Source organism: Delphinapterus leucas, chromosome 3 (assembly GCF_059928025.1).
Source record: "Delphinapterus leucas isolate spDelLeu-1000000601 "Yukka" chromosome 3, BTC_Dleu_Yukka2, whole genome shotgun sequence".
Classification (NCBI taxonomy): domain Eukaryota; kingdom Metazoa; phylum Chordata; class Mammalia; order Artiodactyla; family Monodontidae; genus Delphinapterus; species Delphinapterus leucas.
This window is the reverse complement of record NC_143131.1, coordinates 57085319-57100790: the sequence shown is the minus strand read 5'-3', so window position 1 is coordinate 57100790 and position 15472 is coordinate 57085319. Positions and strand designations below refer to the sequence as shown.

General features: G+C 43.5%; 1 protein-coding gene across 4 annotated transcripts in view; it reads right to left on the bottom strand.

The window, feature by feature from the left end:
• OCLN (occludin) overlaps positions 1-6186 on the bottom strand; it is a 48332-nt gene extending 42146 nt beyond the window's left edge. Inside the window, exon 1 of one of the 4 annotated variants that reach the window (XM_022595773.2) lies at positions 6017-6186. The gene's annotated coding sequence lies outside the window, so the exon portion shown is untranslated. The other 3 variants (XM_022595782.2, XM_022595754.2, XM_030759650.2) reach the window with 3 other exon arrangements.
• Positions 6187-15472: the final 9286 nt, after the last annotated feature.

The following is a 15472-nucleotide window of genomic DNA, read 5'->3' as shown; positions in this document are numbered from 1 at the left end:
TCTTACCTCTTCTATAACTGGGTCTCACTCATTCAAGACTATGCCAAAAATTCAAGGCTCAACGGTAGTTCTTAAAATCCTAAATTAATCCAGACTCAGGCTGAAGTTTTGTTTTGTCGAAAATCCAGCCAACAAAATCCGTTTCCAAACTTCTATTTCCTGGAGTTTGTCATGTCTCCCCTAAGAGCAGAGATTTTAAATTGTGAAGCAAATAATTTCAGAAAATTAATTAAGAACAAGCCAGGACTTCCCTGGTGGTCCAGAGGGTAAGACTCCACACTCCCAAAGCAGGGGGCCTGGGTTCAACCCCTGGCCGGAAAACTAGATCCCACAGGCATGCCACAACTGAAAAAAAAAAAAAAAAAAAAAAGATCCCATATGCGGCAACTAAGACCTGGAGCAGCCTAAATAAATAAATAAAAATAAATCTTAAAAAAAAAAAAGAACAAGTCATGCCAAATCAACTTCATTTTCTTTTTTGAGAAGGCTACCAGACTGGTAGATGAGGGGAATACAGAGAGAATCCTGAGAATTTTGGACACATCCTCGTGTAACAGAGTGTGGGTAGGCAGATTCCTACGGGGCTGAATAATGGAAGCTAATTAGGATGAATGAATGAACCATTTATGTCCACCTGGAGGGAGGTATCAAGTCGTGACCACAGACAAAATGGACAAGGGTATCCAGATTTGCAGCTGACAAGACACTAGAAAGGACAGGTAACCCACTGGCTGCAAGTACATCGACACTGATCAAGGTCTCTGTAAGGCTAAAATGATGGGCTAAAACAAACCTAGTTAAAAACTCACAATCTGAGGGGACAAATTCTTCTCTTCTGTGAGCATCGCTACCCTCCTGTGCCAAAGAGGGGGATAATCCTGACCTCTGGACTGGGATAAATAGGTAAGATAATGTATTAAAGAAGATGAGCAAAAAGCATTTACAGCAAGGTGATTATTCTGAAGGTGAGAAATTTCAGTGTTTAGGCACTTAGGTATATTGTGTCCATTTTCAAATACTGGTGGCAGGATAAATGATTTTAAATACGTAAAACTCAATTTTTAAAAACGAATAGTATAAGTACTAGATAACGGAAATCTGGCTTAATAATTGTTCATTTTTATGTGTATTTCCTTGATCAGAATTTCAACAGAAGTTAACAAGCTATCCCAAACTTATCCAATATTTACAAAGTTAGTGCTTAGATCTAGGAATGATACAGTTATTAAAAAGAAACAAATCTATAAAAAATAATAAAATCAAAAAAAGAAAAAAAGAAAGAAACAAACCCCTGCAGAACCGTGAAATCTGAACATCATGTTCCAGCTAGGTGCCTCTCCAGGAGGTAGACTTAGATTGTTAAAGATCTAGAAAAACTATGTCCTAGGACAAATGACTGGAAAAACAGGAAATGTCTGGCCTGGAGAACTCAACATCAGAAAGACCACTATGGGGCTTCTCTGGTGGCGCAGTGGTTGAGAGTCCGCCTGCCGATGCAGGGGACACGGGTTCGTGCCTCGGTCCAGGAGGATCCCACATGCCGCGGAACGACTGGGCCCGTGAGCCATGGCTGCTGAGCCTGCGCGTCCGGAGCCTGTGCTCCACAACGGGAGAGGTCACAACAGTGACAGGCCCGCGTACCGAAAAAAAAAAAAAAAAAAAGGACCACTATGGCAGTCTTCAAATAGCTGTAGAGCTGTCTTTGTAGTCCTAGAAATGGTTCCTTTAAAAGAATAAAAACACTCCAGAGGGTCAGATCTCATCTCAATGTTAGGAAGTCTCTCCACACACCCTCCCAAAATAACAAATAACAATCTGACCTCATGCCATTTATGCCAAGCTTGTTTGGTATTTGCAGGGGGTGGGGAGAAGTGGACTGGAGGACTTCTAAGGTATCTTTCAAGGCAGCCTGTGACTGGGTTTTAAGGTAAGGCAATAGGAAAGAGAGGACCAAGAACGCTGCCCAATGCCCAGCACGGCAACATTAACAATATCTGGTCAATAAGTGTATGCTGAATGAAGGAAAAAATGAGAAGTGAAAGGCCACAGGATCTGGCTGAAGGGGCTCACTGGTCACCTTCACAGAACCTTCGCAGAAACTGTGTCGTAAGAATGATAGGGACATAAGTCAAACACCTGACTCAGAGTCAGGGCCAAGAGGGAAGCAGTTGACCCTTACTGAATATGTTAAGTTGATGTTAAAGTATAAAAAGTTCTCTCTTTGAAAATATTTACTGGCCAAAAAAATCTTAGAAAACTAAGTTAAGCTAAAAAAGGAAAGCCTGGGACTTCGTGGTGGCACAGTGTATGAGACTTCACACTCCCAATGCAGGGGGCCCAGGTTCGATCCCTGGTCAGGGAACTAGATCCCACATGTGTGCAGCAACTAAGAATTTGCATGCCACAACTAAGGAGCCCATGTGCCGCAGTTGAGAAGCCCGCCGGCTGCAACTAAGACCCGACGCAACCAAATAAAAATAAATAAATAAATATTTTTTAAAAAGGAAAGCCTGAAAATGCTATGCTTCAAAAGTATTCTTTAAAGCAAGCTGTCGGGCTTCCCTGGTGAAGCAGTGGCTGAGAATCTACCTGCCAATGCAGGGGACACGGGTTCGAGTCCTGGTCTGGGAAGATCCCGCATGCCGCGGAGCAACTGGGCACGTGAGCCACAATTACTGAGCCTGTGCGTCTGGAGCCTGTGCTCCGCAATAAGAGAGGCGGTGATAGTGAGAGGCCCGCGCACCGCGATGAAGAGTGGCCCCCCCTTGCCACAACTAGAGAAAGCCCTCGCACAGAAACGAAGACCCAACACAGCCATAAATAAATAAATAAAGCAAACTGTCAACAAGTAAAAATAAACACTACTATATTCAAGGGCAGTCTGTTCCTTTCTGATTACATACCTTTCATTAATTTGCTTTTAAGAAGTTGTTTATGTTTATATTAAATGATTCTATTTAGATTTTGAAATTAGGCAGATTTTGAAATGGACTAGCTCTGAGTCAGAAACCACATTTTAAATTAGCTCTCCAGATGATTTTTAACCACGCCATATATTTTGAGAATCATTGCCTAGAATAAAGGCATCAATCCAAGGAGGGCCTTGATCTTGAGGGTTTCCTGTTTAGAACGCCCAGATCTTTACATGGCAGGAAACTCCCAATCAGGTCGCAGCTCAAATGTCACCTCCTCAGAGATGTCCTCCCGGTTACTCATTCCATCCACCAAACCAATTTATTTTCAGAGCAAATTTCCCCTCTAATTATTTTCTTTCTTTCTTTCTTTTAAACTGCTACCATCTCCACCCCAAAAGGAATACCAGCTTCCCAAGCACTTAAATGTCTGTCTTGATCATCACTCTTATTCCTGATCCCTAGATCCAGTCCCTGGTACAAAAGGATGCTCAATCAATATTTGATTTAAAAAATCAACAGCCCAAATTAGAGTTGGGATTTCAATCCAGCAGTGAATACCTTGAAGCTCTTCACGTAACTAATACCTAGGAAATACAATCCTTCAAGTTAAGTTCAACAAAAGTAGTTAAGTGCTTACAGTGTGAGGGAAAGGGAGAAAAAAGGGTCAGACTCACAACTGTACAGGCATCACCTGGGAACTTATTAGAAAGGCAGAATTCCAGGCTCCACCTTTGACCTATGAATCAGAATCCGTATTTTAATAAGATCCCCAGATGATTCATACCACATTCAAGACTGGAAAGCATGAAGGTACAGAACAGCTGCAACCCTGGAGGCAAATTTTGTGGAAAGGTGTAACAATGGTCTTTTTACTCCAATAGTTCCATAAATAGTAATGTGGATGAAAAAAGCCCACTAAAATTCTAATCAAGTAAGCCTTGAAATGCAACTAAAGAAAACTTCCCTCTGGGAGGTTCCTGGGAAGGTGAAAGACATACCAGTTACTTTATGTGGTTGAAAGCAATCTTCTATCATTTTGAAAGGGCAATAACTACAGCATTATCTTTAGAAGAAAACAGGAAGAGTTTTACCTTTACATCAAGCAAGATGGGGAACACTTATATAAGGCCATAAGGACTAGTCAAAGGTAGAGAATTCCAGAAAAACTCCCCAAATCTGGTTCTCACGCTGGAATATCAAGGACTGTGGCTTTAATGATATACCTTTCCTGATTAGCTGAAGTAGTTTTCAAGCCAGCCCATTTGTAACATGTTTCCCCTACCCGGTGTTTACTCACTTTTAAAATGGAGTTCTAATAAGATCTAGCTTTTAGAAATGCTGGGGTGATTACATGATATAAAGCACAACAGGCTTTTAGCAGAGTGCCTTACACATAGGAGGCAATGCTCATCGTTTCCCTAAATTGCCTGGAAGTTGTGGAAATCTCGTTCTCCTCCCCGCCATACTCTAACAACGAAGGTGCCTAATAATCAAATAAATGCAGAACTACAAAAAAAAAAAAGGCTACTGCTTTGTCCGAGGAGTTATCAATTACTGTGGCGCCACCTTTTAAAATGTCTATTTTAAAACACCAGGAAGAGAAAATAAAGATTCAATACGTACAGTGCAAAAGGAAACACTGCTACACTAGGGAATACACAGTTTGAGAAATCCACCTCTGTCTGGAAAGAACCAGTTTTCAATCACAAAAAACACAAGTGTCTTAATGGGAAGGGATTCTCTTTTCCCGGGATCCCAATAATACACCTGTTGTGCGCGAGGGCCACACACTAACCTGGAAGGCTGCCTCCTCCCCGCCCTGAGTCATTTCCCAGGTGGGTAGGTTGCCCGGCCAGCCCCAGGGCCGGCCCGAGGATGCCGTGCCTCTCCTCCGGCTCAGCTGCTTCACCTGGGACACGAGGGGCTTGGGCTTGCTCTCCCAGCCGTAAGGTGCAGAGGCCATTTTGGCCCCTCATCCCACCTGCCCCGCACACTTCCTCCAATGCAGGCAACATGTCGGCTGCGCGCGGGGCCTGCCCTTCCCGGGGTCTCAAGACCCGGCGGCCGTGCGCCCCCGCAGCGCCCAGGAGCACCCCGGACGGTGCGCGCCCGCGCTGGCCGAGCAGGGACTGCCCCGAGGCAGGTCCGCCTGTCTGGCGGCGGCCTTTAGGTCACGGGTGAGAATCCCATGCGTGAGCGGCTTCCCTCGAAGTACAGCTTCATTCGAAATTAAATCCCCGCCCCCCAGCATAAATCGACGCGGGCTCACACAGCTCCCACCAAGGGGGTTGAAAACAGCCGATCGGCCCACCCCAGGTCTCCAGGAATACTGCACGGATTAAACCCGGCCACCCCCTCTCCTCCAGGGACACCCAAAGCGAGTGGGATGGGGGCGGAGAACAGCAGGCTCCCCTCGGAGTCCGAGCCGCCCCGCCCCGGCCAGCGAGCTGCCCCCTTGCTCCAGCTTTCAAGCTCAGGGCCCTCTCCCCGAGGACCTCCCAGAACCGCAGCCCGGAGAGCTGGGCGCAGGATTCTAGTTGTTCACCAACCTCCCGCCGGCCCCCAGGAAAGCGAAAAGTTGCCCACGCCGCCTAGACACTGGTGGCTTTAAGCGTTTCCGCCCAAGGAGCTGACGGGTGGCTCCAAGCGGCCCCTCGCCCCTGGGAGGCAGCCTCCAAGTTCGCGCGGCGCGGCTCTCTCCGCCGCCCCGTGCCTCTCCGGTTCCCGCGAGTCCCAGCCCAGGAGCGAAACCGCCACCGAAACCAGCGCTGGGCGTCCTCCCCCTGCGCCTTCCCTACAAGACCGGGGGGCCTTGGTCCCCCCGTGCGACCCAGGCGCCGTGCCCAGCTCTCACCTCCTCACTGCAGCCGGGCCCAACCCACCAAGGACGGCGGGAGCCCAGGAGCGCGCTCACCTGGAGGGCGCACCTGACGACGTGCAGACCGCCAGCTCTCAGCCGGGACTCCGCAGGGGACCCAGCCCTCCTCCTCTCCCCCCCCTCCTCCCCACCCCCACCTACCCCGCCGTCCTGCCCCCGGGCATGCGCACCAACCCCAGGCCCGGGGGCGGGAGGTTCGTGGCCACGCGCCGGCGAGCCCCACCTGCTGCACCCGGCTCGGGCTCCTCGGCGATCTGGCTAGTTCTCCCCGGAGTCCCGGCGCCTCCGCCAGAGGAAGGAGAAGCGGAGAGGTGGACAATAGCGAGGGGGACTGGTGTGGCGGCCTCCTCCCTCTGTGACCATTCACCTGAAACTCCGATGGGAGAGGGAAGGGAGCGGTGTAGAAGGAGGCGGGAGGAACCGGCCTTTCCCCGCACACCCTTGCTGCTCCCGGCCTTAAAGGAACAGCGCGGCGTTTCTGCCCGGGTGGGCAGGGACGGAGACCAGAGGGGTGGCGTGGGGTAGAGGCTTGGGCTCCCCGAGGGTGGAGGGTGGTCCTGGAACACTCTAGGGAGCGCTCGGAGATCCGCGGGCTTCGGGTAGAACTGCGGAGTGTTTGGCGTGTGAGGTCTGGAGGGGACCGTTCCTCCTGACGAGTGTTCAAGGGTGCTCAAAACTTTGGCAGGAAAAGCAAGACCTGACACAAAACTTTCCTGCTCCAAAAATTTGGTTAAAGTTTTGTTGGAAAGAAGCATCTAGATGTGGGAGATTTTCAAAACTCATGCGTAAATTTAGGAACTGTTTCTGAATCTCTGGATCCAGAAAAAGACCATTACTCGGTGGTTCAGTGAAGGTGACGTATTGCAGATACTGGTGTCGGTAAATTTGCCATCAAAATTCAGTGTATACTAAGATATACGTTATTACCATTTCAGGGTCCTCTGCCCTTTCTCCCCAAATTTAACTATGGCATGACTGAGAGTCTGCCCTTGAGGGGATTTAAACTATTTGAATATTCTCTGAGGCTTAAGGAAAAAGAAAAAAAAAAGCCCTAGTTCTGTGTGCTATGTTCTACTTCTTGATCTGGAGGCTGTTTCCAAAGGAGTGTTCAATTTAGGGAAACTCATAGTCTACACTTAACGATGTGTACACTTATCTATATGTTGTATTTCAATATAAAAAAAATTGCACTGCTGAATGGGACAGTTTTAGTTCTTGCTCTTTAAGTGTCTGCATATTGAAGGCTAGAATTTAGGTTTCTTAAATCCTGCTTCGCTTTGTGTTCCAATCTGGAATGTCAGCATTGCTACATTCAGTCCAATCCCACCCACTTCTCAACCTCTAATTAAGTGGTTAGAGATGTGACTTTGCCATACATTAGATCTCAAGGCACAATTCAACACTTAAGGAAGTAAAACCATTATATAAATATAAAGTATTTAAAATGAGGACAGCCTTAATGAGTAATTAATCTAATTGGTTTTCTTTGTGGAAGTCATTGCTGCAATTACTTTAATATGACTGTAGTTTTTGAATGATGCAGTTTAAATTGGTATTGTTAACACTGGGGAAGTCAGGTTAATCCTCTTAAGTTCCCTGTCAGATTACTGAAATCTCCAAACATTCCACTTGGTTTATAATTAAACAAGGGAACATTTCCTAATACTCTTACATTTATAAACACATGTCTTATTTTATAGTGTAGTTTTGACTTGTTCTGAAGAGAACTTAAGTTTTTTTCCCCACTTTTCAGAAATTGAAATACATTTCATATACTGTAAAATTCGCCCTTAATTTTAAAGTGTGTATATAATTCAGTGGGTTTTAGTATATTCACAAGGCTGTACAATTATCACCACTAATTCCAGAACATTTGCATCACTGAAAAAGTCTATTAGGAGTCTCTCTTCGTTTCCTCTTGCCTCTAAACCCTGGCAACCACTGATCTACTTTCTGTCTCTCTTGATTTGCCCATTCTGGACATTTTATACTAACTGTTAATATAATATGTGACCTTTTGTGTCTGGATTCTTTCACTTAGCATAATGCTTTCAAGTTTCATTCATGTTATAGTTCCTACCGGTAAATCATTCCTTTTTATGACTCAATAATATTCCATTGCATGGATATACCACATTTTATTTAAACCTTCATCAGTTGATGGACATTTGGGTTATTCCCACTTTTTGGTTATTATGAATAATGCTGCTATAAACCTTCATGTACAAGTTTTTGTGTGAAATTATGTTTTCAATTCTCGGGTAAATTAAGTATTTAAACTAAACTTTTTATCATTTGAAGAGAGTGACATTCATATCATGTTATTTTTCTTGTTCCCATTTTAAACCTAAACCCAAAGAGATGTTAGGATGGAAGGTTAGTTACTATGTTTTATTTGCTTTCCTAATTCATTCATTCAACAACCATTTTCTAAGTGCCTGCCATGTGCACAATAGTGCACAAAACCCCAAAATCCCTTTCTTGGCAAAGATTACACTCTAGTTACTGCTGCATTCAGGCGTATGGAATAGTAGGATTTTTTGAACTTGAACTATATGAAATTGGTAATAGTTGATCATTTTAAACTACACAATGGCAATTTAATATGGTTTAACTTAAAACTAAACTAAATTTCTATTGGAATGTTGTATACCATTTTTGTTCCATTCAGATTAATTTTCCAAACAATACTCATAACATTAAAAAATCTAAAAACTGTATTCTTTTAACTGTTACCTAACAGTGTGCCTATTAGGTAGTAGTTGAAAATGTTCAGAAAGAAAATTCAGCCTTAAAACCTAAACACATCAGTAGCAAAATGAAATTTGTTAGGTGGTAAATGATGCAATGCTGAATGTAATCATGTTACATAATCATAAATTGTAACAAAATTTTAATTAGTCAAATATTCCTTGTTGGCAACTCATTGTAGTATTAACCACTATTATCCACTAATGAACATTATTTGGTGAAAATCCTCATGACTCAGAAACAAAGTAAATATTATTCTCAGAGGACCCATGATTAGAAATTTGTTGACTGTACTTGCAGTAAAATGAATAAGATTAAAAAAACAATTCTTTTATTCCTTTTCATATGTAAAGGAGAAAGTTAAGAGCTCAGATTATCGTGTCAGAAATTTAGGTTCAAAATCTCAGTGTTAAGAGTTTAAAAAAAACCAACAACTCAGTGTTGCCACTTATTAGCTGGAAGGGAAGCTAAATGCATAAGCTTCATTTTTCTCCGCTGTAAATTTGGGATGATAATAAGTAATACACTTTATAAGATTGCTAGGAGGCATGTGGACCATTCACCAAGATAAACCAAATGCTTGGTAAGAAAACAAGTCTTGATACTTTCACCTGAGACTTTTTTTTTTTTTGCGGTACGCGGGCCTCTCACTGCTGTGGCCTCTCCCGTTGCGGAGCACAGGCTCCGGACGCGCAGGCTCAGTGGCCATGGCCCACGGGCCCAGCCGCTCGGCGGCATGTGGGATCTTCCCGGATCGGGGCACGAACCCGCGTCCCCTGCATCAGCAGGCGGACTCTCAACCACTGCGCCACCAGGGAAGCCCAAGTCTTGATACTTTTAATAACTCACTGCTGTATCCCAGCTACCTGAAACAGTCCCTGTCATGTCACACAGTTATTCTATAAATATTTGTTGAATGAGTGAATGAATATAACCCTGATTCCTGAATCCGACATGCCTGTGGAATCGTGTGCATCTCTCAGATAGCATGCTGCCACTGTGAAAGCAGTACATTCTTAATAGCACGTCAAGGGTTACATCTCTAGTATGCGGTCTTATTTTTTTTTTTTAACAAAATTTATTTATTTATTTGGCCACACCACTCGGCTTGTGGGATCTCAGTTCCCTGACAAGGGATTGAACCTGGGCCATGACTGTGAAAGTGCTGAATCCTAACCACTAGACCACCAGGGAACTCCCTAGTACTCAGTCTTAGAAAAGATGGGGGATTAGAATATTTCTACTCTGCCTCACCTGCTTAGTGGATGAATGCAACAACTGGTGTTTGTTCAAGGGCAACTCAGTTCGGAGTCACTGAGGGCTCTAGGTTCCTCACCCATTCATAAGGTGGGAGGCTGTCAGTCCACACAGCACAGTTTCCTTGGATAGATTTATGGAGGAATTTATGGGGTAGTCACCAGGAAGGCAATTTCTGAGACGATAATGACACTTGGTGACTAAAGCTCTACCTCCTCAATTCCTGTGTATTAAGCAAGATCCTTCCGGAAGAGACAGTTCTTGAACTGGAAATTCAACAAGTGGAATAATAATAATAGTAACCACCATCATTTACTCAGGATATCTGTGTTCGTGTGCCAGGCACTGTACTATGTGCTTTATGAACTTTTGTTTTTCTTTATAACAATTTTATGATGTGTTATTATTTCCCCCATTTTTGAAAAACTAAAAGCTCAGAAAGTTTTGATCATTTACTCAAGATTTCTGCTAAGTTGTGGAGTCAGGACTCAAACACATGTCATCTACCTCCAGAACTAATGTTCTTAACAGTTTTACTATACTTTAGCATCACTTTTTGTCTTTAAAAACATCCAAACTTTCCAAAAAAACTACCCATAAAAAGAGTTCATAGTGCAGCTGTAGAAAAAAATAATCCTAAAAGAAAATATTGAGTACAACTCAGTGTTATGGATATGAATGAACCAATTAGAGCTACTCCCCCAAACAGGGTGAATCTTTCAAACATAAAACTGAACAAAATAAAGGAGTCCCCCCTGCCAATACAGTATGATTCCATTTATATAAAGTTCAAAACCAGGCAAAACTAAACTACATCATTTGGGGATTCATACATAAGTGGCAAAGCAACAAAGGAAAGCAAAGGAATTGTTATAAAAGTCAAGAGAGTAGTTATCTGTAGGAGAAAAGAGAGGGTAACGACGGGAATACAGGAGTGGGGATGCTCTTGAGGTGCTGGCAATAATCTGTTTCTTCACCTGTGTGCAGGTTACACGGCTGTGAGCCTTACAACAAGTTATTAAACTGTACACATATGCTTTATACACTTTCTGGTAGGAATTTTATATAATAAAAATTTTATTTAAATGAATAGAGTTTAGGGACATTCTTAAAAGGTGGTTGGATACCCATATCTAGGTGTTTTGTTTTGTGAGTAGTATTCCTCAATTACTAACAGAAGATCACTTTATAGGATCAGAGTAAGTAGAGATCATCATCTGAAGAGGGAGAGGGAGGGTCTTGATCTGGATCTGGACAGAATATTTCAGTAATTATATGGATGATGCAGAGAAAGAGATTTGGGGCTGATTTTTTGTGCTTTAAACTGCATCAGTCATCTACTGCAGTGGAAAATTGGCCTTACGAGGAACTGGCCTTCCTGAATATTCAGCTCAAAAAAGGAAAGAGGAAAAATAAACATTAACCAAATACTTCAAATGCCGTGTTCTCATACCGAATTTTAACTTCTTGGGGCTCTTTGCCTCCTGGGTCCCCAAAGTTTGAAAAGTACTGATAATAAGCTTGTAACTTATAACAAGGAATCCCAACCCTAGAAAAATCACTTGAACTGGGTCAGTATGAAACGGATATACTCTAAGCAGACAACAAACTTCCCATGACATTCTAGACACCCTACTGGTTCTAAGACACATTCTCTTATCCATTACAGGGGTTTCCACATGGCAGCTTTTCTGATTTTCTTTGGAATTTCTTATTTTATGTTTTTAATTAATTATTTAATTTAACTTTATTTATTTATTTGGCTGAGCCGAGCGGCTTGTGGGGTCTTAGTTCCCAGACCAGGGATTGAACCCAGGCCACAGCAGTGAAAGCACCGAGTCCTAACCACTGGACCGCCAGGGAATTCCCTTTACTTGGAATTTCTTTAGGAGAAAATTTAGGAGCCTGTAAAGGGGAGCTCACTACAGCTCCTGAAACGTTGATGCTACACACAGAGAGTGTGGTCTAAATGGCACATTTGTCAACTGCATACCTAAAGAAATATTTATTCAGTCAAAAAATATTTTCTCAATATCTTCTATGTACTGGATCCTGTTCAGCCCTGGAGATACAGTGGACTCAAGACAGACAGGATCCCTTGTGGGGGTTTACACTCTAGTTGGGAGAAGCCATGCAATAGTGATGACTAAACTGGAAATGAACAAGATAATGGTAGACAGTGATGAGTGACTTGAGGAAACAGGCTAAGGGGACAGAGAGGGCTGGGAGAAGCAGCGGGGAGAGCTGCCTTGGGCAGAGTGGTCACAGGCTGCTGCTCTGAAGAGGTGACATTTGAGCTGAGACTTTAATGATGAGAAGGAGCCAGATCTGGGCCAAGAACACCCTAGGGCAAAATCTAGGGCCACTTTGGAGATTCAAAGCACAGGAGGCCAGAAGAAGGGGAGAGAGTGGGAGGTGAACTCTGAAGAAGGCAGAGGTCAGATCCTGGATGCTGTGCCACCTGAGTGTTTGTTTTCTTCTAACTGCAACCAGAAGGCTATGGAGGGTTTTAGGCATTTTATAGTGATGAATTTATGTTCTGAATTTCGTGCGATTTTGTGTCAACCTCAGCATTTTCCTGTTTTTTTAAAAATAATTTTTGGTAACTCTTGAGTATTTATCTTTAAAGTTTGTAGCTTCTAAGTAGAAAGGATTAAACCTGAGAAAGGGAGCCAGGGTGATCTGAAACCCAATTGATACTATCTTCGAGAAATGTAAACCACTCCTATTCATCTTCCTACATGAATCTTAATTAGAAAGATTGGCCTCTGTGCCTAAGAGGTACCAGATGCAGAGGGACTAGAAAAGGAGAGGGTAAGAGAAGCTCTACCATAATCACATAATTATTTATTTTTCTTGCTTTTTCTATATATTTTTTTTAAATTTCTCATTGAACAAGCCTGTATTATTTTTTAAAATTAGGAAAAAGATATTTAATTTTCCCCTAATTTACTATGTTGGAAAATTTAAACCTGTAGAATAGTTGAGAAAATAGCGCAATGAATTATGTTCTTCACTTAAATTCACAGATTAACACTGTCCACATCTGCTTGCTTGCCCTCTCTCTCTCTCTCTCACACACACACACCCCATACATACACGAAATGTATTTTTTTCGCTCAAACATTTATATCCAGGGGCTTCCCTGGTGGCGCAGTGGTTGAGAGTCCGCCTGCCGATGCAGGGGACGCCGGTTCGTGCCCCGGTCCAGGAAGATCCCACATGCCACAGAGTGGCTGGCCCCGTGAGCCATGGCCGCTAAACCTGCACGTCCAGAGTCTGTTCTCCGCAACAGGAGAGCCCACAACAGTGAGAGGACTGCGTACCGCAAAACAAACAAACAAAAATTTATACCCAAACTCATTTATACTTTTATTTGGTTCAACCATTTAAAAGTAATTTGCAGATATGATGACACTTCACCCCTGCATACTTCAGCACGTGTCTCCTAAGAACCAAGCCGTTTTCCAATTCAACCACTGTCTTAGTTTGTGATACTTTAACAGAATACCATAGACTAGGTGGTTAATAAACAACAGAAATTTATTTCTCACAATTCTGGAGGATAGAAGTCTGAGATCAGGGTACCAGCATGGTCAGGTTCTGGTGAGAACCCTCTTCGGGCTTGCAGATGGCCGTTTCCTCCTTATGTGGTGGAGAGGGCAAGAGGGCTCTCTGGGATGTCTTTTATAAGGGCGCTTTTCCCATTCATGAGGGCTCCACCCTCATGACCTTATCACCTCCCCAAAGGCTCCACGTCCTAATACAATCACATTAGAGGTTTGCATTTCAACATGTGAATATGGGGGAGACACAAACATTCACTCCATAACAACTATCATGCTATTAACATATGCCCACAAATGAACATTAATACATAATCTTATCTAATATGCAGGACATATTCACATTGCTCCAATTGTACCAAAAATGTCTTTTACTGTTTGTTGTTTTATTTTTAATCCAGAAGCTAGTTAAGGATCATTCCTTGCATTTCATTGTCATGTCTCTTTAATCTCCTTAATTCCTGAACAGTCCCAGTGCCATTTTTATCTATCATGACATTGTCTTTTCTAAAAGAATATGGTCTAGTTGTTTTGTTGAATGTCTCACAGTCTGGATTTGTATGTCCCCATCCCCACAACTATTAGATTTGGAGGAAACACTGTTGGTAAGAATACCATCTCGATGATGTTGTGGACTTCATACTCCATCACGTCCAGAGGCTGACACTATCAAGTTGTCCCAGGGTGAGTGATGGTCAGTTTGAATCAGGTGGTACCTTCCAGAACTCCCTTTTCCCTTTATAATTAATATGTATTCTGGTGGGGTGGGGGGAATACTTTGATTCTTTGTGACTATCTTATTCCCCAACAACCTTTTTTTTTTTTTTTTTTTTTATATTTTTGGCTGTGTTGGGTCTTCGTTTCTGTGTGAGGGCTTTCTCTAGTTGAGCGGGGGCCACTCTTCATTGCGGTGCGCGGGCCTCTCACTGTCATGGCCTCTCCTGCTGCGGAGCACAGGCTCCAGACACGCAGGCTCAGTAGTTGTGGCTCACGGGCCCAGTTGCTCCGTGGCATGTGGGATCTTCCCAGACCAGGGCTCGAATCCACGTCCCCTGCATTGGCAGGCAGACTCTCAACCACTGCACCACCAGGGAAGCCCCCCAACAACCTTTTGTCCAGTGAAAGCTTTTAGTGCCCATTGCTGATTCTTGCCTGACTCAAGTATTGCATCAGTTGGTGCACAATGTTTTTTTTTAATACTATCAAATATTAGTATCGACACTAACTAGGGAATTCCCTGGCGGTCCAGTGGTTAGAACTCCACACTTCGACTGTTGGGGCATGGGATCGATCCTTGGTTGGGAACTAAGATCCCGCATGCCGGGCAGTGTGGCTAAAAAACAAACAAACAAACAAACAAACAAACACTATCTAGTACTCTGAAGGGAAAAAAAACCCAAGAATTTAAAAGTGTGATTAAAAGAAGGTGGAAAATATTTTAATTCATTAAAATATTGACCTTACATGAATAAAAAATTTTTAGTGATGCAATTTCTTTCTGTTTTGCCTTTAAGGAGTCAACCAACCTCCTCACCTGCATAATATATGTATTGCTTGTTTATTTACTAAGGAGGGTAGGTGATGTGGGAAGAAATCAAAGCATACTGTTGTATAGCACTCTTCCCTCACGTAGTCTAGGAGATGAAGTGTACACTTATACAAACAAAAAATAATAAAAGGACAGCTAAGTGCAGGGTGAGTGGTAGAGATAACACTTTCTCAGTGGAACTGCTTACCTGGCTGCCCATATGCTCCTCCCACCCCTGTCTCTGTGACTTGCCCTTTGCTCACACTAATTTTTCTACCTGGAATGTTCCCTGTCCACCCTGGTGTCTGCAGGTTCGTGTACTAAAATATTGCCGAGTGCTTCAAGACTGAGCTACCACCTCTTCTATTAAACAATAACAAAACCTTCTTTAACTTCTCTTCTTCTCTAAGAAATGGCTTCTTGGGCTTCCCTGGTGGCGCAGTGGTTGAGAGTCCGCCTGCCGATGCAGGGGACACGGGTTTGTGCCCCGGTCTGGGAAGATCCCACATGCCTAGGAGCAGCTGGGCCCGTGAACCATGGCCGCTGAGCCTGCGCATCCGGAGCCTGTGCTCTGCAA